Here is a 24,224-nt window from a genome sequence, read left to right as displayed (position 1 = left end):
ATATGTGTATTTCATCAAGGGCTTTAATTATAAAGTTGTAATGGGTGATTTTTGTTATAATCATCACTGGAGAGACATCAGTGTTTTAGGGCAGAGATCCCCACCCCTGGGCCACAGACTGGTACCAGTCTATGGCCTGTTAGGAACTGGGTGGCACAGCAGGAGGTGAACAACAGGTGAGCAAGTTAAGCTTCATCTGTATATACAGCTACTCCTCATTGCTTGCATTATGGCCTGAGCTTCTTTTCCATCAGCAAGAGCAATTAGCAGTGTCATTAGATTGTCATAGGAGCACGTACCCTATTGTGCACTGCCCATATGCACAGGATCTAGGTTGCACACTCCTTATGAGAATCTAATACCTGATGATCTGTCACTATCTCCCAGCACCCCAAGATAGGACCATCTAGTTGCAGGAATATGAGCTCAGGGCTCCCACTGATTCTACCTTATGGTGAGTTGCATAATTATGTCATTAAATGTAATAATAATAGAAATAAAGTAAACAACAAATGTAACGTGCTCGAATCATCCCAAAACCATCCCCTGCTCTCCTGGTCTCTGGAAAAATTGTCTTCCACTAAACCAGTCCCTGGTGCCACAAAGATTGCAGACTGCAGTTTTAGGGTGTAACTTTCATCTTTCGCCTTCACATAGACAAACAGCAAACAGCAAATGCTAACCTGATGAAATGATACTTAATCCTATAAGGGCATAAAAGCAAACCCAAAAATATTTCTAATATACTTTAGGTAACGTTACATAAAAAATTTTTTTAGCTCATTCAGTTGCCTCTTCTAAAGTACAAGTACGTGAGTTACCCACCTAGGACATAAGCTATGTTTTTTTCTGAGTTGGCAAATCTTATTTTATAGACTATTCTAGCATTCTTTCAAAATTCATCAAATTTTAACATTCAAAGCATAGTATGTGGATATATAGGAAATATGAACCAGTATAAAATACAGTTCTTACTCCCAATCTGATTACATCCTATCATGGAAAATAATCTTCCTGTGGGTACATTTTGTCTCAGCTGAAGCCAGCCTTCGATAACAAATCACCTACAATTCAGAGCCAACACTGGACGTGTGAATTAAAGGCCTGGCAAATGGAGGTGGCAGAGAGAGGAGTGGTAATAATAGTAGATCTGCACTTCTTACCAGATTCTGACTTCTTACCAGTGAAAAGTTCCTTAAAATTGAATCCTTAAAAGATATGTCCATGTATCCCAGAACTTCATGTAAAATTTTTTTTAAACTAAATTAAAAAAAGATATATCCTATACAGTGATTTCTGTAATAAAGTACACTACATCTTACATAAAGTCTTATTTCTCACAATACTTTGGTGGAGCTCTTTGCAACAAAAAACCTAACACATGAAAGAGATCAGTAATTTGCTTGAGGTCATGTAGCTTATTGAGTGGCAAAGTCAGCAATGAAGGAATTACACAAACATGTATGAAGTTTTCAATACTATTTTGGTTTAAATGTGATTTTTTTTGCATCATAGAGATATATGTATAGGAATGGAATGAAAAGAGCTGCATGTGTATCAGTGTCATAGATCTTCTCTGGATAAGACTTTGAATATTTTATGTGTATTTATAATTTATAATTATTGTGTTTTGCTTGTGTTACAAATAGGAAATTTTATTTTAAGAATAAAATTAAATGGTAACAATTAATTCAAGTTGACTTATTTAATGGCTAAGTGAAGACAGTGGGTTTTATTCTACTGCTTTTAATAATAAAATAGGCAACTGTTAGGGACATTTGTTTGGGAAAGAGCATTGTCCCAAGTCCTATACCCACATTATTTTATTTAATCCATGGAGTTTTCTTACAATGTAGATGTTATTAGTTATCATTCCTTTACAAACAGAAAAATCGAGGCACAGAAAGTTTCTGTAATTTGCTGTAGGTCACATAACTGCAGGTCACAAAACTGTAATCTGAAGCTGGTTTCCAGAGGTTAAACTCCTAACCACCAGGAGGCAGCCCCTTCCATGAGACAGGCATTCTCACTGGGAATAGAGAGTTCTTTCAAGCATGAAGGCTTTCTGGATTTTGAGACTGATTGATATTTTCTCCACAATTGGGGTCAGTCTCAATTCAAGGCTAGACAGCTAGAGTCTTTCAACTCATGTGCCAACTAGAAAAATACAAAGCTATTATAGAGGTCACTTTAGTAGAAAGAGGATTCTACTAGCCTTCAGTATTTCACATGTGTAAACACTTTTATAGTTAATACTTGACAGCATGCTAAGTTTTATTTAGCTTTCATTTAATAAAATATAAAACCCAAAGTCAAAAAAATTATATGATTTAAATTGTTCTAAATCCCCAATTACAAATTTCTGAATTTCATGCTGAAACAGAATTTAGTGTACAGTTAGGCTAAGTTCTTATAGGTGAAACACTCGTTTCAGTTACCTAATCAACCAAAGAAAAGACTTAAATGGAAAAATGTATTATTATCCCCGAAGAGATAATTATGGAAGTTTAGATGTGCAATGCCATATGGGTTTTTAATAAATTATTGTAAGACATTAATTAATCCTGAAATCTAAGAAATTACTCAAGAGACCTGTTCATCTACTTTTGACAATATATGTATAAAAGTGGTTTTTTTTTCCAATTAACCTAACACTAACAGATTCTCATATTGTGCAGATAATATTCTTCAGGGATGTTGTTAGAAGGGTTCTCTATATTATAGAGGTAATGGTATATATAGTTACAGAATGAGCATCAATATGTTTAGTTTGTTTGTTTTATTTACCATACATTTAATTAAATAAATATCTCCTGAAGCTAACTGTTAGAAGATGGCAAAAGATTCCTCAGTATTCACCACCTCGTTCTTAAAACAAGATGGAAATGTAGCTTGAGACAATTCTTTCCATGTGAGTATTTTGTGAATAGTCTCATACATTTCCTAACAGCAATTTAAAATATTTCAAAGCTTGCTTATTAAGAGAGACTTCCTCTTTCCCTTCCACAGCCCTAATTTTATTAAGCTCTTCATTTCACTTTTTTATCCCCTAGTGGGATACTTAGGCTGGTTTCTGTCCCACTCCACAGAGGGAACTGTTCATTTTATCTATCCTTCTTTAGTATTTGACAGCACTATGGTACATTTCAAGCCCGAAACATACACGCACATTAAAAATAATTATATACTGCCTATCACCCCCATAATAGTACTGTCTGGTGGTCCCATTAAATTGTGACTAGGGCTTCCTGTGTCATGGAATATATCGAGTTCTTTGCTTCCTGCTGGAAGGGTCTGAAAAACCAAGTGACATTTTCCTCTCTTTTTCCTCTCCCCATTCTCAATCATCCTTCCTACATTTAGCTGAGTTCTTAATTCCTTTTCCTTCTTTAGGAGAAAAAGCAAAATGACTGTCACAAGCAAAAAAAAAAAAAAAAAAAATGTTCTTTCTTGCCCTTTCATCTCCAGGCAGATGAATCAATAAACCATGGAGACTAAAGTGCTCCATCTTCTGGTCAAGGATGCATGTTAACCAGCAGCTATTCCCTATTGTAAAAAGAAACATTTTATCTCTGGGACAAGATCCCGAAGACGCTATTGATGAGTACTCCAATATCATCAAGAATAAAACATCCTTCTTCTAGTCTCCTAGGCTTACAAGCCTGAAATAATTTTCTTCCAATCTTCTTCTCTTATTTTCTTCATTCCCACCTGCCAATCCAAGTCTGATAATATTTCAAGCCTTGGAGTGGCATCAAAGCTGAGACTCCTCTCTGCCCCTTCACGTCTGGCACAAGTTACTTAACCTTTTTCACCCCCAAACCCCTCATCTGTAACATAAATGTATTTTATTTAGTCCTCATAATAACTTAGAAGGTAGAAACTATTATATTTATGTTTGTAAAATACAAACATAAAATATTTGTAAAATACATAGAAAGTGCCCAATAAATGTTAGCCACTCTGATTGTAACTATAGTCATTATTATTTTTTAAAATTTTTTTTCTTTCTTTTTTGAGACAGAGTCTCACTTCATCACCTAGGCTGGAGTGCAGTGGTGCCATCTCAGCTCATGGTAGCCTCTGCCTCCTGGGTTCAAGCGATTCTCATGCTTCAGCCTCCCAAGTAGCTGAAATTACAGGCATGTGCCACCACATCCGGCTAATTTTTATGTATTTTTTAGTAGAGATGAGGTTTCACTATGTTGGCCAGGCAGATCTTGAACTCCTGACCTCAAGTGATCTGCCCGCCTCTGCCTCCCGAAGTGCTGGGATTACAGGCATAAGTCATCACATCTCGCCCTAAAATCATTTTTAATTCAATTCAATACAAAGTTTTTAATCCGTACCAGGCCAAGATGCTAAACGCATTAGTAGGACTTTTTTTTAATATGGCAGACAAACTAATAGTCTACTAGGAATGACAAAGAATTGCTTAGTAATTTTGATGCAAGATTATGGTAGATGATGACAAAGTGAGCTACAAAAGTGTTCCGGGACAGTGCTTCTTAACCTGTAATGTGTGTATTAATCACTTGGAGACTGCTAAGATGTAGATTTTTATTCCACAAGTGTGCAGTGGGACCTGGGATTCTGCATTTCTCATAAGCACTCGGATGATGCTGATGCTGCTGGTACCGTTAAATGTCTTGAGTATCACTCTGAGTATAAACATTTGTTTCAGTACTCTATAAAGCTATGGTGGACTCTATAAAGCATAGATGTCATATGACTTTAAAGCAAATGGGCTGTGGAGCAAGTGGTGTTTAAGAATGCCCTTGAGGCCGGGCGCGGTGGCTCAAGCCTGTAATCCCAGCACTTTGGGAGGCCGAGGCGGGTGGATCACGAGGTCGAGAGATCGAGACCATCCTGGTCAACATTGTGAAACCCCGTCTCTACTAATACAAAAAAATTAGCTGGGCACGGTGGTGCGTGCCTGTAATCCCAGCTACTCAGGAGGCTGAGGCAGGAGAATTGCCTGAACCCAGGAGGCGGAGGTTGCGGTGAGCCGAGATCGCGCCATTGCACTCCAGCCTGGGTAACAAGAGCGAGACTCCGTCTCAAAAAAAAAAAAAAAAAAAAAAAAAAAAAAAAAAAAAAAAAAAAAAAAAGAATGCCCTTGAGGCTGGGTGCGATGGCTCATGCCTGTAATCCCAGCACTTTGGGAGGCCGAGGCAGGCGGATCATCTGAGGTCAGGAGTTCGAGACCAGCCTGGCCAACATGGTGAAACCTCACCTCTACTAAAAATACAAAAATTAGCCAGACAAGGTGGCAGGTGCCTGTAATCCCAGCTACTTGGGAGGCTAAGGCAAGAGAATTGCATGAACCCAGGAGGTGGAGATTGCACTGAACCGAGATTGCACTATTTGCACTCCAGCCTGGACAACAAGAGTGAAACTTTATCTCAAAAAAGAGATGGTCTTGAAAGATGAACAGGATTTTACCCATTTCCACTTGCTTCTCTAGTCTGCTCTTTTCTGTCCTTCCCAAACACCGTTACTGCGTACTTAAAGAATAAAGTGCCTTCCTATAACTTCCTTCTGAAATGGTGTTCCTTTTCATCTTTGAGTACAGACAACTTCCTTGGAAGAATCATGCTCATTGGCTGTTCCCATGTTCTCAGAGTGTCATTGCTGTCCTTTCTGATTTTGAAATAAAATTAAATGATAAAAAATGTGCAGGGATCTCCTCTATCTTACAGGCAAAACCCAGCCATTTCCAAGTCACTATGTGTGCTCTGATGGCCAGACACCAACTCTTGAAGTGGATATCAACCTATAATTTGGGGGCTTTCACATGCAAATCTAGGTGCCCCGGTTGGCAATCAAGCCATCCCGGTACCAAATTTCCACTTGGTAGAAATTAGCTGGAGCAATAAAGCCAGACAGCCTTTGGATGGTGTATGCGCTGTCCAAGTCTCCAGTTCAGGCAAATCTCCACGATCTCTTAGACATGACCCACTTCATGCTCTTCCCTAACTCAGCAACCTACATAAGCAGTTAAGTTTCTGATACTATCAACCTAAAGGCCATGAGTCATTTTGACTCGGAAAAAATATATATCCTTTGTCATCAATCATATATAACATAGTGTTTTCAGAATACAAGGAGACTAGCTTTTTTCCATGCAAATTAATATAATAATCAGGTCACATTTAAAGCTGGTATATATTCGCTTTCTTGGTTTGCAGTCTTTGCTTTTCTACATCATTTAAGTATTTGATTCCAGAAGTTTATTTCTTCCTTTTCCAACTGTGGAAGTAAAAGGAAATCTGAGTCTTGAGAAGAAAAATTTAAAAAACCAAAGAATCAATACCTCATTTCATGAGTGAGACTTTTTAAGAGCTATGCTAGCAACTTTATGAACTAGTAGAGAATTCACGTGAAGTAAAAAAAAAAAAAAAAAAAAGCAGATAAAAGTGTGTGGCTTTTCTCAGCCTAGCTCTCCAGACCCAGATTTTTATTGCCAACTCAGTAAAACCTGAATAAATCACTTAGGTTTCCTATGCCTTATCCACTCCTCATGAGCATGCACAAAATAAGAGAGAGAGAGAGAGAGAAAATAAATAGCTTTTGAGTCATTTTTAAAGCTTCTTCAGTTTGCTAGTAGTAGATATAAATTTTTTAATTAAGACCATACTTATTCACTTAAAATATCGGAATTTATTTTAGCTTTTTTTCATTTATATTTAAAGGAACCAAACACTGATACCAGGAAAAAAAGCGGAGGGGGAGGGCACTAATTGGCTTTCTTAAAATACAAAAAACAATTCTCATTTTTAAAAAGTTTCATAAATAGATGATTATTCTCCCAGCATAACTGTCAATCTGAAAGACCAGGAGGACACTAGAGGAAGACAGGATTACTACAGGTTTCAGAACATCCCTAAACATAGCTCCAAGATGGATTATGATGGAAGAATCTGGCTTGTTTTGAAGTTAGAAGGTAACATGTTACCTAGGCTCATAACTGGCAAATTCATAAATTCATGAAGTTGCTCAAACAAGACAAGAGCACAGGAAATTGGAGTCTACAGCCCACCGAATGTGCCTGGCTCTGCCCCACTTGCTGGGAATGACCACACAGGACCTCCCTTGCCTTATCTGAAGGCCAGAGGTAATAAAACTATGTTGCAAGGTAGTCATAAAAATCAAGGTCAGAGACTGTTGATGGAAGCAGCTATACACTGTAAAGTGCAAGACTTAGGCAAGACATCAGGTGATTGTTTGTTTGATAGTCTAGATAAAATTCCAGTGGGATGAGCACAAGAAATGAATCAGTGTTGCTATCCCCTAAACCAAAAGGTAAGAGATAGTGCCTAAGAACTCTCTTCATCATTACCACAACACTGCCTCTGCATCATGTGGGGGTTAACAGCCTGGTCAAGGGCTGAGACTTTAATCTGGGCACCCCATGTAGAGCCAACTGACCTTGGCCAAGTTCCTGATCTCTCCATTCCTTTTTTCTCCTTTTGTAAAGTAGACATGACAAAAAACCTAGCTTATAGGTTGGGTTAACATAAGTAAGCACTTAGAATAGTGCATGGTACATTGTAAATTCTACATATGTCCTGTTCATGTGAAAAGCTGTTTCTAATATCTGTGGTGCTACACCCTATCACAAATTTCTTAGTAATTAGTTACACAGAATACTCCCATTGTTGGCCTACCTCTCACTGCCTTACTACCCCATGCTAACACTTCTGGAAACAGCTAAAATACTGATCTTCTGGTCTTCCTGGCTCTCTGGTCTTGCTAGCACTCTTATCAAAAGTTTATTTTAAAAAGATGCTTAATTAATAGGAAATGGTGTTTAACATTGAATTCCATGTAAGACAATGAATGCAGTAAAATAAAGGGTACCTAATAGAAGCTAAAAATTCAGTGTGGTATTCAAAACCCCTGGAGTTAGTGTTAGATTCCACAAGTTAAAAGGCTCAGTTCCATAAGACTGACCACACTTTACACACCAATCACAAGTCTGGTGTCAGAGTTGAATTGAATTTTTGAACACTCAGCTGGTTGGAGAATTATTTGGAGGGGGCTGAGAAGGAGGGATCTTTACTAGTTTAGCATCAACAATGATGCCTATTATGGTCCACTGATGTGGCCACCAGGCTCTCCTCTTCCTCATCCTTTATCCTTCCCAGCACATGCTCAGTTGTGTGCCTACCTCTTTAGATCAGTTCCTCTAACCTCTGCCACTGATACACTTCCAGCCTTGAAAGATTGATTTCTGGCCTTCATCATCATTTCCTGCTCCCCAGTTAATTGACAAGATACGCTTTTTCCACTTCTTGACATGACTTTCAGCAAAAGACACCAACATGTATTGATGGTGCTGTGGATAAAGCCTCAACTTCCTATCTGTTGCTGATGTCATTTCATTCTCATTGATTATATGCCTATTGTATACAAGGCACTGGTGAATGCAAAGCTACATAACTTCATGTCTACACGTAGCTTACAACACATAAGACATTTATGTCATTTCCTCATGTATGAAAAGGTATGTAGTTTTTAACACAGGATTACATGTTATCAAAGCACAAAATAAAGAATAAATATATTCTTCCCTCTGATCTCCCCCATCACTTTTGAGCCCATGACTCTCCTTTAGTTTACCTTATTGTGGTTATAACACCTGACATGTTATATATCTACTTTTTTTGTTATTTAACAATGGCTATCTCCAACTCTCAGAACGTAAATTCCATGTGAGCAGGGACTTTGCCTACCTTGTTCACCGCATGTCCCCAGCCCTTAGAATATTACTTGGCATGAAGAAGGCCCTCTATAAATATCTGTTGAAAGAAGGCCTTCCAGAAGAAGTGAGATTTGAGTTAGGCTTCAACCAATAGGAAGGATTTCAATGAGTGAGAAATGGGATAAATAATATTCTAGAAGGAGGAACTGGCACTAGCAGAAACATGGAGGCTTCTAAGCAGGGTATAACTGAGGTAACAAAGTGGTTCCAAGATGGAAAATGAAAGGATATGGTGGAATTTAACTATTTTTAAATTAATTTTGTGAAAGAAAATAATTTTTGCCCCAACAGTATTATACTTCAGATATTTCAATGACATTTATGAGTCAATCTAAGTACTTTTAGGGTGATTCAGGTCCCAAATGAACAAACCACAAAGTAAAAGATACATTGGTTATTGTCATAGAGAACAGATTGAATGGAAAAAGTAGGGAAGCCGAGGGAGAAAAGGCAAAAGGAAAGAAATGAGGAAGGTAAGCACAGAAAAGCAAGCCAGGGTCCTCGTCACAGCTGTGCTCAGTGCCCTTTCATTTTATGTATACATTTCTAAGAAACCCATGTTTTCCATTCTTGCCCACCCTACTTCAACGACACCATCTGTAATTGACTCTCATCCTGGATTTTGATTCTTGGTGGCAGTCCTGCACTAGAGGGTAGTTTCAGGGAAGATTTTCATTTCTGCTAACTTCTTTTACAAAGAGAAAAAGTTATGTCATTATAGCAAGTTTCTATCATCTATAGAAATCTCTTTAAAATCAAAAAAATTCAATAACATTTCCAATGTGAGTCAGGAGTGAGTTTGAATGAATACCATTTTATTTTGTCTCTTCATTTTCAAATGTCTTCTCTAAAATGTGCTCACCTAATGATATTTTTTAAATAATGCTTATAGATTTTTTTAAATAGTATTTTTAGATGGCTCATAGCTAAATCATTCTTCTGGAAATTTATTGGCTTGTAGGAAATGTTTGTCTGACACACTGTTTCTAACTGCCCTGCACAGACTGAAACTTCACACTTCCATCTTGCCTCAAGTCCAAGAGAAGTCTTTCTCCAATAACCAGGATGTAGACCAGGTGAAGTGTGCTACAGAGGAATATGATGAGCTGCATCATAGCTGCCTCAGGTAGGGAACTCTGTTGAGGAACAACTTATCCAAGCTCACCCGGTCTGAACATTGAGAGTATACATAGTTGGCTGTTGAAATTCACAGCCAACTAAAAATGCCCACATGGTCTCTGAAACTCTAAGACAATAAAAGCCATTGGGGAAGGATGCATTTCTCCTTTGTTGCCTTAAAATACAGATTAATATGACAATTCCAGGAATTTGGAAATTGAGCTTACCAACCAGCCACTCCCAGAGGATGCCAACCCACAGCTTCGCCTGCGAATGGGCAATGTGGTTTTGACCAATTCTGGGAACATGCTCAATGTTTTGAAAGAGCCCAAGGGGACCAAACAGAAAATGTGGTAAAAGGGCCCAGTAGCATACATTTTTTGTGTGTTTCCATCACCCTCTTGAAATAAAAACGGATTTTTTTTTTCAAATGCAAGCTAGAGAACAACCACTTCCATTCTTGCAATCCAGCCAGGTCTGGGATGAAAGCAAGTACTTCAGAAAGAGGATGAAACAGCAGCAACACACAAACCATGGGGTGGAGAAAGGGAAGATAAAAACGCTCTTAGTGTCGTCAAAACAAAAATTTGATCAAAGCACACACCTCTCAGTCTTGAAACACAGTATAAAAACTATTGTAGAGAACAAAAGACTCTTGGAGGAAGAATAAAAACAAAGGAATGGCCAAAAGAAAGAGAGAGGGGGTGAAACAATGCTATTCTTCCAAGACCAGGAAAGCAATTCATCCTAAAATAAAGAGCACAAAAGAAAGATAACTACAAAATAGAAATATAAAATGACTATGACATGTTGGGCCAGGAAGCCAGTATGACAATATTTTCTCATAAAATGATATACTATTTCATCACCATATGCTTTAGGAAAATCCAATATGTTTCTGACAGACTTCTAACATTTTTTTCCCAAGATGGTTAAAGCTTTAAGGAATGTGTCAAAGATACTTAGCACCCACTGCATTTTTGAATATTACACATTGGTAATTCTCCGGTTCATGAATTTTAATAATACCACTGCAATTCAGTTTGCCAATCATTCTCCCCAGCACTAGCTGATAAAAACATTCAATAGCAGATCCTGTTTTGGTTTTGATCCAGTATACTGCTGAATCTTCAAATGGAAATACATGCACACACACACACACACACACACACATTGCATATATAAGAAATTATACATATACATTATATATAAAAGAAAAAGTATGGTAAAACAGGATAAAAATATTTGAAGCATTATTTCAAAACACTGGTTGATATTTCAAAGTACAGCTCAGTTATTGAGGAAAAGAAATGAACATTAAAGATTTCATGGATTCAATTATAGATATACTACTTTAAACTAAGTAACACAAATAAGAATTAATCAGAGAGTGAAATGGATCATTATGTGCTATTTGCTCAATATACTTCCACATGGAGGACTTTCTAAGCTATTGTTGCTACATCCCTCCCCTCTCTTTCCAACTGTATTTACATTCTTCTAACCACCATGTCTTTCTAGCATACTATTCTAGCTTCATCACAAATGACATGTCATACCTGGGGATGTGCCCAGTGAACTGTAAGGTATCATGTAAATACATAATTAGGTGCTGTGCCATTAATAATAATAATATCTTATATTAGTGTAAAATTAAAATAATTGATTTTTCCTTTTTATCTGGCTTCTCTCTTTATTCTTCTCTTTTATTTGTTACTTATCTTTCTGTTCTTTTCTTAAAGTTACTTTATTCTTTCAGCCACCCAAGCTTCCAATGTACTTGTCTTTCATTCTTCCTTTCCCCACCTTACTCTCTCCAATTACCAAGCTCTATTAGTTATCTTATTTCCTCCACTAATTGGCCATTACAATTGTCTGTCCTATTTTCACTGACACTTCCTCAACACCTAGACTATGCTGAAAATATCTTAATAGTATCCTGCTTCCAATTTGGGTCCTTTACAGTGCATTGCTTTTGTTGACACCAAGTAGATCTTTCTTAAGAGCTGCTTTAAACTTATCACTCCTCTGCACAACCACAAAGACAGCCACTATTGACAAGACAAAGAATAAAGTTCCCATGTCATAGCTCAGGGCCAAAGTAGATGCCCCGAACTCACAAGGTGTTGGTGAGTTACCCTGAGGCTGAGTTACCCTGCAACCTGAGCTGCCTATCATGAATGGGGGTTTGTCTGACCCACCACATCATAAACATGGGTGTGTACAGCAGCATTTCATCATCAAGTGGAAGTGCCATATATATGATTGGGCCCAAGCAGGACCTGAAGGCACAAGTAACTCATGAGAATTGGCTTAATGCCCTTGGACCCCCTGCCTGCTACATTGCCTTCTCTCTTCCAGCCTGCACCTATGGTCTCAGAGGGAGTGTCCTATGATTGGTTGACAGAGGAAGACTCAGGCCTGGTTTATGATGGTTCTGCATAATACGCAGTTCTCTACTAGTTCTTCCGCTCACTAGCCTTTACAACTGTCTGTACTCTTTCCATTGCTATGTCCTCAAACCAGGCTCTCAATATCTCACACCACCACCCAAAAGTTAACAGCTACAGCACTACTACCCCCTTCTCGAACATCCCTGAAGGACAGTGGTGAAGGGAAATCTTCCCAGTGGATAGAACATTAGGGAGTGCACCTGGCTGTTCATTTGGCTTGGAAGGAGAAAGGGACAGATATGTAATTATGTACTGATTCATGGGCTTTAGCCAATGGTTTGGCTGGATGGTCAGGGACTTGGAAGGAACATGATTAGAAAATTGGTGACAAGGACATTTGATGAAGGGGTATATGGATAAATCTCTCTGGGTAAAACATATGAAGATATTTCTGTTTCACGTGAATGCTCACCAAATGGTAAACTTAGCAGAGGAGAATTTCAGCAGCTAAGTGGATAGGATGATCTGCTCTATGGATACCAGTCAGCCTCCTTCTCCAACCACCCCATCACCACCCAAATGGCCATGATGGCAGGAATGGAGGTTGCACATGGGTTCAGCAATGTGGACGTCCACTCACTAAGGCTGACCTGGCTATGACCACTGCTGAGAGCCCAATCAGCTAAGGCAGAGACCAACACTGAGCTCCCAATATGGGGCCATTCTCCACAAGATCAGCCAGTTTCTACTGGTAGATTGATTATATTGAACCACTTCTACCATAAAAGGAACATTATTTTGCTCTTACTGGAATAGATGCCTACTTTGGACATGGATTTGCCCTCCCTGCACACAATGTTTCTGCCAAAACTAGCATTTGAAGACTTACAGAATGTCTTATCATAATAATGGTATTCCACACAGCACTGCTTCCAATCTGAGAACTCACTTCACTGCAAAAGAAGTGCAGCAACAGGCCCACGTTCAAGGAATTCACGTCTTAAAACATTGCCCACCGTCCTAAAGCGGCTGTCTTCCCAGAACAGTGCAATTGCCTTTTAAATACTCACAGAACCAACGAGGTGACAATATCTTGCAGGGCTGGCACAAGGCTCTCCAGGAGGCTGTATATGCTGTGAGTCAATGTCAGACATATCGTGCTCCCATGACCCATCTATTGAATGTCACAGCCAAAATTCATGCGTCCTGGAATAAAAGGGTGGAAATGAGAGTGGCACCACTTACTATTACCCTTAAACCACCAGCAAATTGTTTCTTCCTGTTCCTGCAACCTTATGCTCTGCTGGCCTAGAGGTCTTTGATCCAAAAGAAATATGAACAATTTTTACTCAAACACTTCTGACACCAAATGTATGTGGGAATTCTCCCCACTCCAAATAATTCTCCAACCAGCTGAGTGTTCAAAAATTCAATTCAACTCTGACACCATCTACCTGGAGTTAGTGTTAGATTCCACAAGTTAAAAGGCTCAGTTCCGTAAGACTGACCACACTTTACACACCAATCACAAGTCATTGCTCTCCCATCCTTCTGATCAATTGGCTATAAATGGGGGAGAGGGTCCCAAGACTCACTCCTCAGGTTTAATAATTTGCTAAAATGGCTCACAGAACTCAGGAAGGCCTTTCACTCACTATCATTGGATCATTATTAAGGATACATCACAGGAACAGCCAGATAAAAGAGATGCATAGGGCAAGGTATAGGGTGAAGGGTGCATGGAGTTCCATGCCCTTCTGCACCTCCCAGAACCCCTGTGTTCACCAACCCTGAGATTCCCTGAACTCCACAGATTAGGAGGTTTTATGGTGGTCTTTTTATGTAGACATGACTGACTAAATTACTGGCCATTGGTGATTAACTCAGTCTTTAGTGATTATCTCAATCTCAAATCTCTTTCTTCTAAACCTCTAATCATGGTCTTTCTAGCAAGCAGTCCTCATTTCAAAGCTATCTAGTTCTCAGCCACTCATCTCATTTGCATACCAAAGACATTCATCAACATATATGGTACTGTGCATATCATAGCTGTCAATATACATCTTGAGTGAATTATTTTTGTAATTTTTTATTCTAAAACTATAATTTTATAATTTAACTGTCAAAACTAAATTCCATAAATGTCTTTTTTTTTAAAGTAGGGAATTATGGTAAACAAAGATGAAACATCTTACTAACCCAATGCATTTGATAGCAAAATCAGTGTCATAATGCCAATTTCTGTTTTCTAGTCTGCTGCTCTAACTGTCAAGCCCTTCTGTATCTTTTCAAGACGATTTTGGAGGCAATATATTTCTCATTTGGGTAGATTACTTTCTGTCTTATTTTCCTTCATAGCATTTGACACTGTCTATTCCGTGTAGACATTCCATATGTTACCACTATGGTCTGAATGTGTCCTCCATGAAGCATGTGTTGGAAACTTAATCCCCAGTGCAACAGTGTTGAGAGGTGGGCCCTAATGGGAGGTGTTTAGGTCATGACGGCTCCATCCTCATGAATCAATCAGTGCTAACTATAAAAGGGCTTGAGACTGAAAGTTTGATCTCTTGCTCTCTCTTTACCCTTCTGCCATAAGGTGACACAGCAAGGAGGCCCTCATCAGATGCAACTCCTTGATCTTGGATTTCTCAGCCCTGCCAAACCATGAGCCAAATAAATTTTATTATAAATTATCCAGTCTGTGGTATTCTGTTACAGGAACACAAAACGGGCCAAGACATTTACTTACTTACCTTTTTATTGTCTGTTTCCTCCAACTAAAATGTAAGCATAGGTGGTACAGGGCAGATATTTGTATCTATTGTGTTCATTGGTATATTTCTAGAGTCTAAGACAATGCTTGAAAGAGAAGGCACTCCACAAATATTTGTTGAATAATAAATAGTAGGTGTTTGATATATCATCTATTAATTAATGAATAAATGAATGAATAGCTCAGTTCACAGAATTTAGTTTTCCAGAGATACAATGTGGATTTCATAATAATCTGCCCTCTTAAATAGAAGCTATAGGTGCTATTTAACTCTTTATGACTCTGGATCATTGATATAACCTAAGTCGCTGCAAAGTAATGCCTTCAGTGCCTATCAAAGCTTTTAAAATTGGCTCTTCCTCCAGCATATTTTGCATCTGCAGTCATTTCTCTCTACCTCTCCTCACTGCTTTCTTGTACTTATTTTGGTCAAGTCCTTTTCTAATTTGCATGTTCAAACTCAGGCTTATTAAGCTCCTTAGAAATTAATCTGCTGCCTTTGATTGACAACTAAGGGATTTTCCTATAACACAAATTCTAATATTTGAGTACTCAAACAGTTTTCAACGTACATTTCTGTTCCTTAGAAGTCAGTCTGCCAACTTTCATATTTTACTTTGCAGGCAATTGAAGTAACAAAGCAAATGATTTCTGAAAGGTTGGGAAAATGGGCCATTAATGAAATTTTGACCACTATATATGAAAAAAAATATATATATATATATATTTCTTGGTATATATATTTATAAAACTAAAAATTGTGATGTACTTCACACACAGAAGGCAAAAGTCTTTATGTACATAAAAGGGAATGCAAAAATCTGGATTTTATGATCACTTAATTACTTTTCAAAGAAAAGTATATACTAAAATCCTAAAATCCTCTAAAATGTCTTCAGTTAAAAGACTCATTCATACTTATTACATTCACTATTTGCCTTTTCCCAGATTCAAATGTAACATCAAAATTCACTGATTTACTTTTCAAAGGTCAGAATTATTTTAATTGCTTTTTAGAATGTGATGATCTTAGCTCAATCAAGTGGTATTAATTCCATCTCTCTGTGCAACTAACTTAATAACCCTTTTAGCTTGTGGATGCGGAAAGTAGTTCAGAGCTTTTGAAGATTTGTAACCAGACTCCTTTAAGTCCCACGGATGACCTGATTAGGTTGATTAAAGTTCTCTGAACACCTTAGTCGTTTTGCAGTGAAACCACCATGGTATTACTCAGAGCAGTAATATGTGCCTGACCTAATTCTTCAAACTTTACACTGGGGTCAAATTGTTTAAAGCCAAAACATTTTGGTTGTTTTGTTTTGTTTTATTGTATCGATAGAAAAGTAAAACATTGATTTAAAGAAAAACAAATTCACCTTTCAGGGCTAATTTCTGTCTCTGGCATTCCAAATCACTCTTCCCTACATTGGTCCTCCAATGATGAGTTTCTTTTTAGCCATCTTCCCTCTGTCCTAATTCCTCAAGATAAGTTCTTCCCTACTTGAAAAAAAAACGAGTTTACACTCATAAACTTTGAATCATGTCATAATGTATGGGCTAAATTGTGTGTGTGTCTCTCTCCCAAACTTTGTAAGTTGAATCCTAACCCCTAGCACCCCAGAATGTGACTGTATTTGGAGACAGAACCTTTAAAGAGATAATTAAGGTAACATGGACTCCTATAGGTGAGCCCTAATCCAATTTGGTGGTATCCTTATTGAAGAAGCCGATTATAACAGATATGGGGGCACACAGAGGAAAGACCATGTGAAGACACAGGGAGAAGGCAGCCATTTGCAAGCCAAGAAGAGAGGCCTCAAAAGAAGCCAAACTTAATGACACCTTGATCTTGAACTTCTACTTTCCCTAATTATGAAAAAACATTAAGCCACTCAGCCTGTGGTACTTTGTTACAGGAATCCTAACAAACTAATAATGCAGCTTTGCCACTTCCTGAGTGTACGGTTTCTTTATAATGGTAAGAACTAGGTCTACTTTGAAGAGTTTGGAGAATTAAGCAAAACACACGAAGTTCTCAATTTTCCTACAATAATGCATTGCTGAAAATGTTTCAGTTGGTTATACTTGAACATCACAATTATGTATTCAGTAAATGGGACTCCATGTTCAGTGTGCTATAAAAAACAAAATTCTTAATTTCATCCAATTCTAAATATAATCTTTGATCATTGAGTTTTAGAGTTTTGCACATGTTCTATAATTTTGTTCTTTGCTTTGACAATTAAACCACAGCTTAAGATCAATAAATGTCCATTTAAGGATAAATTTTCCCAATTTTTGGCTCCCTGCTGCTTTCCAACTTTTTCTAAATTGAATTAAGTGCATGAGACCAAATTACTCATTATTAAAATCAGTACTCTTATACTCTTGTTTTTCCATTCACATGCACATTATAAGTGCAAAAGTGTAAAAACATTCAAATTATTGAATAAACCACTGCTACAAAGATTAAAATGGAGGATGCTGCCAGAATTGAACTATCAGCTGAAAGGCAACTCTACCAGGTTAAAAAAAAAAAATGAATTTGTTGTTTCAGGTCCTAAGGTCTAAATACAACCTGGAAAAGACAATTAAGGAGGACAAATGTATAACAGTACAGTTGTGGTTTCTATGCAAGCAATGACTCTATTAGTTGAGTGCCTTGCTCTCAATAAGCAGTAGCTATTATTCCTATTGTTTTGGTTTTGTTATAATTACAAATGTATTCTAATTGTGTCATATGCCTAAATAGATTGGTCTAAATAGACTGAAAGGACTTGCAGTCTACCAACAAACATCCATCAAGCACTGACTTTGTGCCAGGCATAACTAGATGGTAGTGATGTGAAGGTCAACAAGACCAAGCCCCTTGAGTCTCACATTCTAATGAATGAGGCACACACATGAGCAGATCAACCCCAGTGTAGTGTGGCAAATAAGACAGCCAAATGAGACGACACAATCAATGGAAAGTGATTTTGTCAGGGTCTGATGAAACCCCTGAAGGGTCGTTAGATCCTGTTTCGTGTAAAAATTTAAAAAGTGAACAATTGCTAGAGTTGTAATGATGAAGGATAGGATGAAATGGATGGTGAAAAATCATGTGAGGGTGTTTTTGTCAACTCAGAATCCCCCTCAGAATCATTGTACAAGATCAGTTCCAATACATGGGATGGCTGATAGCAGATATGTAATTACTATACTGCCTCAAAATGATATTTGACCTCATGGGAGCACATAGGCTATGAATGCTGTTGCTATAGTTGTGAGTAGGAGGATGATGCCATTATTCCAGGTTTCTAGGAATATAAATGACCTGTAGTATAAGCCTTGGCCAACACGTAGGAAGAGGCAGATGAAAAATATTGAAGTGCTGTTAGCATGAAAGTAGTGTAGGTATGTCTAGAGTTTTCAACCACAACCCAGTGATCTCTCTCTTACGGGGAAGGGTCACAAGAATATAATCAGGGGAGACACCAAGAAGGATCTTAAAACCTGTGCAGGAAAGAGATACTATATTGAATGCTCCTCTGCCATCACAGTGACAAGAAAATAACATGTGCTTCAGTGGTCATGTGTTCTGTGACCAACATGTATGTCGTCCATTTTGTACTCTTCTTTTGGCTGCTGCTTATCAATAGTCTTTCAATAATTTTGCTCATAATTATGCCCTTGTGTGTAGAAAGGCTTTCATATGCTGTACTTTATTTCTTTCAATCTGAAGACATTGAGTATGAGATACACTCTGTTAAGTTTTTTTGTTAAAATTTTACAGAAAAAAAAAAATCTCTAGCAATGATTAGGTTCAGCTAAGTGGAAGCCCAGTTTCTCAGTAGAAAGGTAGCAAAGGTGGGAAACCCCAATATACGTTCAACTGCTAAGTCATTCCTGACTCTTGACCATGAATTCCACAACTTTCTGTTTTGTTTTTTCTTGCATGAATCACTGGTGTGATGCCTCATTAATTTGCAAAAATAAGGATATTTTTAAGTGACATACTCTATACTTTTCAATTCTATATATACATTGCATGTTAGGTGAAAAGATTAGAGGCTATAAAACCATTTCTGGTTTGATTGCTTTAGATAAAAATAAATAAAAATAGATTAAAAGTAAAATTCAGGGAAGAAAATTATTAATAAACAGAAATAAATTCAATTAGTTATTCCCTCTTTCATTTGGCAAACTAGTAGATTGGGCCTCTCTTCTCTCTGAGTCTCTAGAATATACACATGCTCATACATCTACAAGAGTTTTTCAAATAGAATAGTTCACTGTTACTTACGGGGGATACGTACCAAGACCCCCAGTGGAGCCTATAACCACAGATAGTACTGAACCGTATATACACTGTTTTTTATTCTGTACATATATATCTACTATAAAGTTAATTTACAAATTAGGCACAGTAAGAGATTAACAATAACAACTAATAATAAAATAGAACAATATACTCTAACAAAAGTTATGAGAATGTGGTCTCTCTTTCCCTCTCTCAAAATATTTTATTCTACTATACTCACTTACTTTAGGACTCTGATTGATTGCAGGGAACTGAAGCCTTGGAAAGCAAAACCCTGGATAAGAGGGGCCTATTCTCAAAATCTCTCCAGGGGCCTTATGTCAAATCTGAGAAGGGAGAAGAAATGTAGGAAGACGGAACCATTTTATGGAGCATGGGGCTCTGCTAGACACAGCTACAGATCTTACCATATTCATTTTCTCAGCCACCCCGTGAAGGAGGTATTAGCAGGTCCATGCAGACAAAGAAACTGAGGAAGATTGAGTGATTTGCTCCAGGTCAGAAGCCGGTAAGTGTAGAGTCAGTACTGGAGCAGGGTCTGTGGGGATATTGTCACACCAAAGGGTTAGGGTCCTGGAAGACCTGGATATACCCCCCACCTGCTACCACCCAGGTCTGGGAAAGACCACACTTTAAGCTTTTTTGTTTTAAATTGCAATGAGATGGAAATTTCAGGAGAGGAGAAGAATCTGGAAACAGAATCTCTGAATCTCTGACTTTCTAATGCTGCAGGTTTTGAAACGCTGTCAAAATGCTCAAGGAGCCATGGAGAAAATAAGTGCTGTCCCTTCAAAGAAATGTCTTTCAGAAGAGAGAGAAAAAAAAAAAAAAACTACCATGAATGGCTTTCTTTCTCTAGAAGACTAGAGTAATTTTTCCCTCAGGCCAGTGACCATCACATAACTGATCATATTTTCATTTTTTTTTTTTTTTGGCCCATGGCAAGCATAGAATCAAATTTACAGCTCAATTTTATTAACCTCATAGGATGCTCTAGTCTAAACATTTATTCTAGCTTTTGACCCGGCCTTACCTTTTTTGTTTATATATTCCTAGGTACCAATTTTCAACTGTTTTATACTGTGCTAGCTTGTAGATCATATGTGCTTGCTGACAAACTCAATTCCTATGTAACCAATAGATAAAATAAACAATTACTTCATACATTTGGTCACTTTCTTTAGTACGTGATAGAGTTGTTAGTCTATATTAGTTTTTATTAACAATTCAACATGTTTACTTCACATTAGGAGTTTCACTAATTGTATTCAAGTTATTTTCTTATTCAGACAACACGTATTTATCAAGTATACACTGTATTCCAGGCACTGAGCTTTGGGTTGGGCTTCCAAGGGAAGCAGCACACACATGGTCATTGCTTTCAGGAAAACAATGCACTTGTCTCACATACATAAGAATAAGCGCAATTGCTATCTGTGAAAAGTACAAGGATGAACTACAGGGTGGTAAAGGAACCCATAACAAGTAGACTGGAGCTAAACCCAAAGTGGGCAGGATTTCTCCAGTCATGTGGCATCCGAACTAAACTCCATCAGCATTAGGTAAGAGAAATGGAGCAAGATTGGAGTTGACAGTGCATTTCAAGCAGAGAAAACATGTGCAAGGACCTAAGGATAGACAGGAAGGTGGCTTCCTTCAAACCCAAAAGATGTCAGGTGTGTCCAGAACTTGGAGACCCAGGGAAGGAATTGGCCTTAAGGTTGACAGACAAGCCATGTTAAAGATTTTGGTCTTTGTCTTAAGAACAATCATGAGGATGTTCAATGACTTGCTCAAAGAAATCTAGCCAGTAAATAAAGATGGGTATAAAAAAAGATAAATAAAACAAAATGTTAACGTCTTGCAACCAGTAGTCAATGATAAGGGAAATCTAAAATAATCTTTGCATTAGCACTTCTCCATATAGGGTATCATCAAAACCTCACAAGAATTCTATTAGTTATTACTAAATGTATTATTACATCTCCTAGGTTACAGATGAGAAAACTAATGCTCAGAAGAGTTAAGTGATATGCTTTGAGATTACAGTCAGAAAGGTGGCAAAACTGGGATGAGAAATCAGAACTATTTAATTGAAATCTGGCATTCTCTCCGTGAAGCATGCCCCATGTGGTGGTTAGCTGGTCCCTTAAATTCACTTTCAGAACTGGGTACCAGGGAACAAATCAGCGGATGCAAACCTTTCTGTAAAACTGACCTTGACCTCCATTCTTGAGGCATGTAATTGACAGTGGAGGAGAATATATGAGGCAGAGTTTGTAAATTATTCTAATAAATGGAAAGTCATTATCTAGATTATTCATGCACATGCATGATCAATCTTGGATTTTAACAAGGGAAAGAAAACAAAATATCTTTCACCACTGAAAGGTAATTTGAAATTTGTAACACTTAAGATATTAAAAATCTAGGTCACCTTTACCTTTACATGCTTTGATTTTAAGAAGCTAGAATTCAGATAGAATTGAATGCCGTTATTTCCATACCTAATAGGGGGAAAGAAAAATTTGAAGAGGATCTAAAGAAATTGTTCCATTTGTTCACATGAACAGTGTTCTTTGCTGTTGTTTTTGCCAAAAACAAATGTTTTGCCATTTTGGTCGAAATGGTACTCTTAACAATAAAGAAGGAAATCTTATGAGAAAAAAGGAGTCACAGAAGAGAGGGAAACTCCCTGGAAAGTCATTCGGTTCCAGGGGCAGAGCAATCTCATTAGCTCCTCAGCAGCAAAAGCTCTTGAATTGCCCTCAGCAGTGCTGCCATTCCCAGGACCCCGCAGTCCTTCTGCGAGTCACCTTCCTTCTATTCACAATGTGACAGCATTTGATATGCATCCCCTGGTTGTCACAGAATAAGAGCATGAACCTGGACAGGGTATCTGTCTTCTTGGCTGTGAGAATTCACTAAATCTCTGTCACATCCTAATCTCTCTCCTCCCCTATCCACTTTCTTCTCCCCTCTGTGTCTTTCCCTTATGTGACACCTCTGTCTGCTAACACTTGTGGGTGATTACAGCTTTGGTTCACTCACAACCCCTAGAGACCTCTGTGCCTTAGGGCCTCAGTTCACAGGAGTTCTCCCCATGTGAGTTTTGCTGCCTGCCCCTCCCTCTGTGTTCCTCCATCTGTATTCCTCAGTACATATTCACAAAAGAAAACTTGATTGCTCTCATTCACACCACATTCCAGTTTTGGTACAGCTGTTTCTGAGGCCACTTTGTGGACTGCTGGCATGGGCCACCTTGGTCCAGGCAATCACGACTCTCCTGGTAAGATGGAGCTGAAGGAGGTCACATGGAGAATCACTTGGCACCAATGCGAGACGAAGCTCTGTGGTCTGGCTACTTGGGTTCAAGTCCCAGATCTGTCATTTACCACTGTGGGACTTTGGGAAGATTCCTTAATGTCTTCTATAAAAAAGGAGGGTAACTGTAACATATCTCACTGGGTTGTGAAGATTAAATGAAATAACACACAAAAAGAATTTAGGACTGTATTTAGTACTAATAAGGACTCCATAAGAGTTAGCTATTATTATTATGCACATCCATGTAGCCGTGAGCATATTCATTGACCTTGACTGGAAACTGAAGGCCCAGAGGAACCCATCAATAATTTGTTCAGTCACGCGTGTAAATTTCGTCAACTTCAGCTCTGTCTGTCAAAGCTAACTACCAAGGTCTTGGATTTTTGGATTTTTTTTCTCTCTAATTTTTTTTCACCTCACTAGTTTAAAACTGAAAAATTAATATACACAAGTGTGGGGAATTTCTGGAATAGGCTATCAAAAGTCCACTTCTTAGTTGGAGCAAATGAAGTATTACGGTTGAGTTTAGACAGCTTTTTATGGTTGTTTAGGTGCAAACTTTCATGTTTGTTGCGTATGTATTTAAGAACTCCCTCATCACTATGGGACCTGTTAAGATCTTATGGAGTTCTTATTAGTACTAAATACAGTCCTAAATTCTTTTCTTGTGTTATTTCATTTCTTTTCTTGTGTTATTTCTGAGCCCAGCACATGCCAAGAAAAATTATCTGGTAGGCTGAAAAATTGGCTTATTTAAATCTGATTTAATCAGGCCAAGTAGTCATAGAAGAACTAACTAAATTTTTATATTTAAATCCAGAAGTTTAACTATTATGAGACAATACAGAAACAGCTCTAGTCCAAGGCAGTGTAATCTCTGACCCCATCTGAACTGGTCTGGCTATGAAATGGCTTCTAGAGCCTAATCCTGAGATGACCTGAAGTCACCACATCCGCACTGTACAACTCTGGGGAGCACTCCATTCACACCATATTCCAGAATGCCATGAAGAAGCCTTATCTGAAATCTAGGCCTTCCAGAAATTTTCACCAGGGAAGGATGAAGAAAGACTACCGAAGTCAAAAAGTTTCCAAATTCGCAGACTGATATTTGTTCAGCGGTTGCAGCATCATTATCCGTCATTAACATAAAACTCAGAAAACCATTAATTGGACCTGATACCTCCCATTTTCAGTCCCTTCAATAGCATAGAACATGAGCACTTTAGTGTGAATGAGTGCTCCCGCCTCTCTCTGCAGCCTCACTTCATGACAGCTTCCTCAACCCTGCCCTGGTTCAAAACGCTTCAGCTCCGCTGACTCCTTTCTGAGCCCAGCACATGCCAAGGTCTTTCCCAGCTTATGGGACCCAGGCCCTCCTGAGCCCTCTCTCTCATCACCTACCTGAGACTGCTCCTGCAGCCCCAACCCGGCATTTCCAATCTCAGCACAGTATTTGTTTCCCATATAGCACTTACGACTTTTAATTATTCTGTTTATAAGCTCACTTGAATTCTGAGATCTCTGCCCCTCAACCAA

The 24,224-nt window shown here is 38.2% G+C and overlaps 1 long non-coding RNA gene across 3 annotated transcripts in view; it reads right to left on the bottom strand.

Annotated features, from left to right (window-relative positions):
* Positions 1 to 24,224, bottom strand: part of CLLU1-AS1 (CLLU1 antisense RNA 1) — a 278,212-nt gene that overhangs the window by 188,377 nt on the left and 65,611 nt on the right. For all 3 annotated transcript variants that reach the window (XR_010342949.1, XR_010342948.1, XR_010342950.1), the window contains exons 2-3: positions 19,766 to 19,896; positions 13,350 to 13,485 (exon numbers count right to left, since the gene is read on the bottom strand). This is a non-coding gene — a long non-coding RNA (CLLU1 antisense RNA 1). The remainder of the gene's footprint in view (positions 1 to 13,349; positions 13,486 to 19,765; positions 19,897 to 24,224) is intronic.

This window comes from Aotus nancymaae, unplaced genomic scaffold (genome assembly GCF_030222135.1).
Source record: "Aotus nancymaae isolate 86718 unplaced genomic scaffold, 86718_ANA_hifiasm-v0.15.2.pri h1tg000016l, whole genome shotgun sequence".
Taxonomy (NCBI): Eukaryota; Metazoa; Chordata; class Mammalia; order Primates; family Aotidae; genus Aotus; species Aotus nancymaae.
The sequence above is the reverse complement of the archived record's forward strand: the minus strand, read 5'-3'. Positions and strand labels throughout refer to the sequence as shown.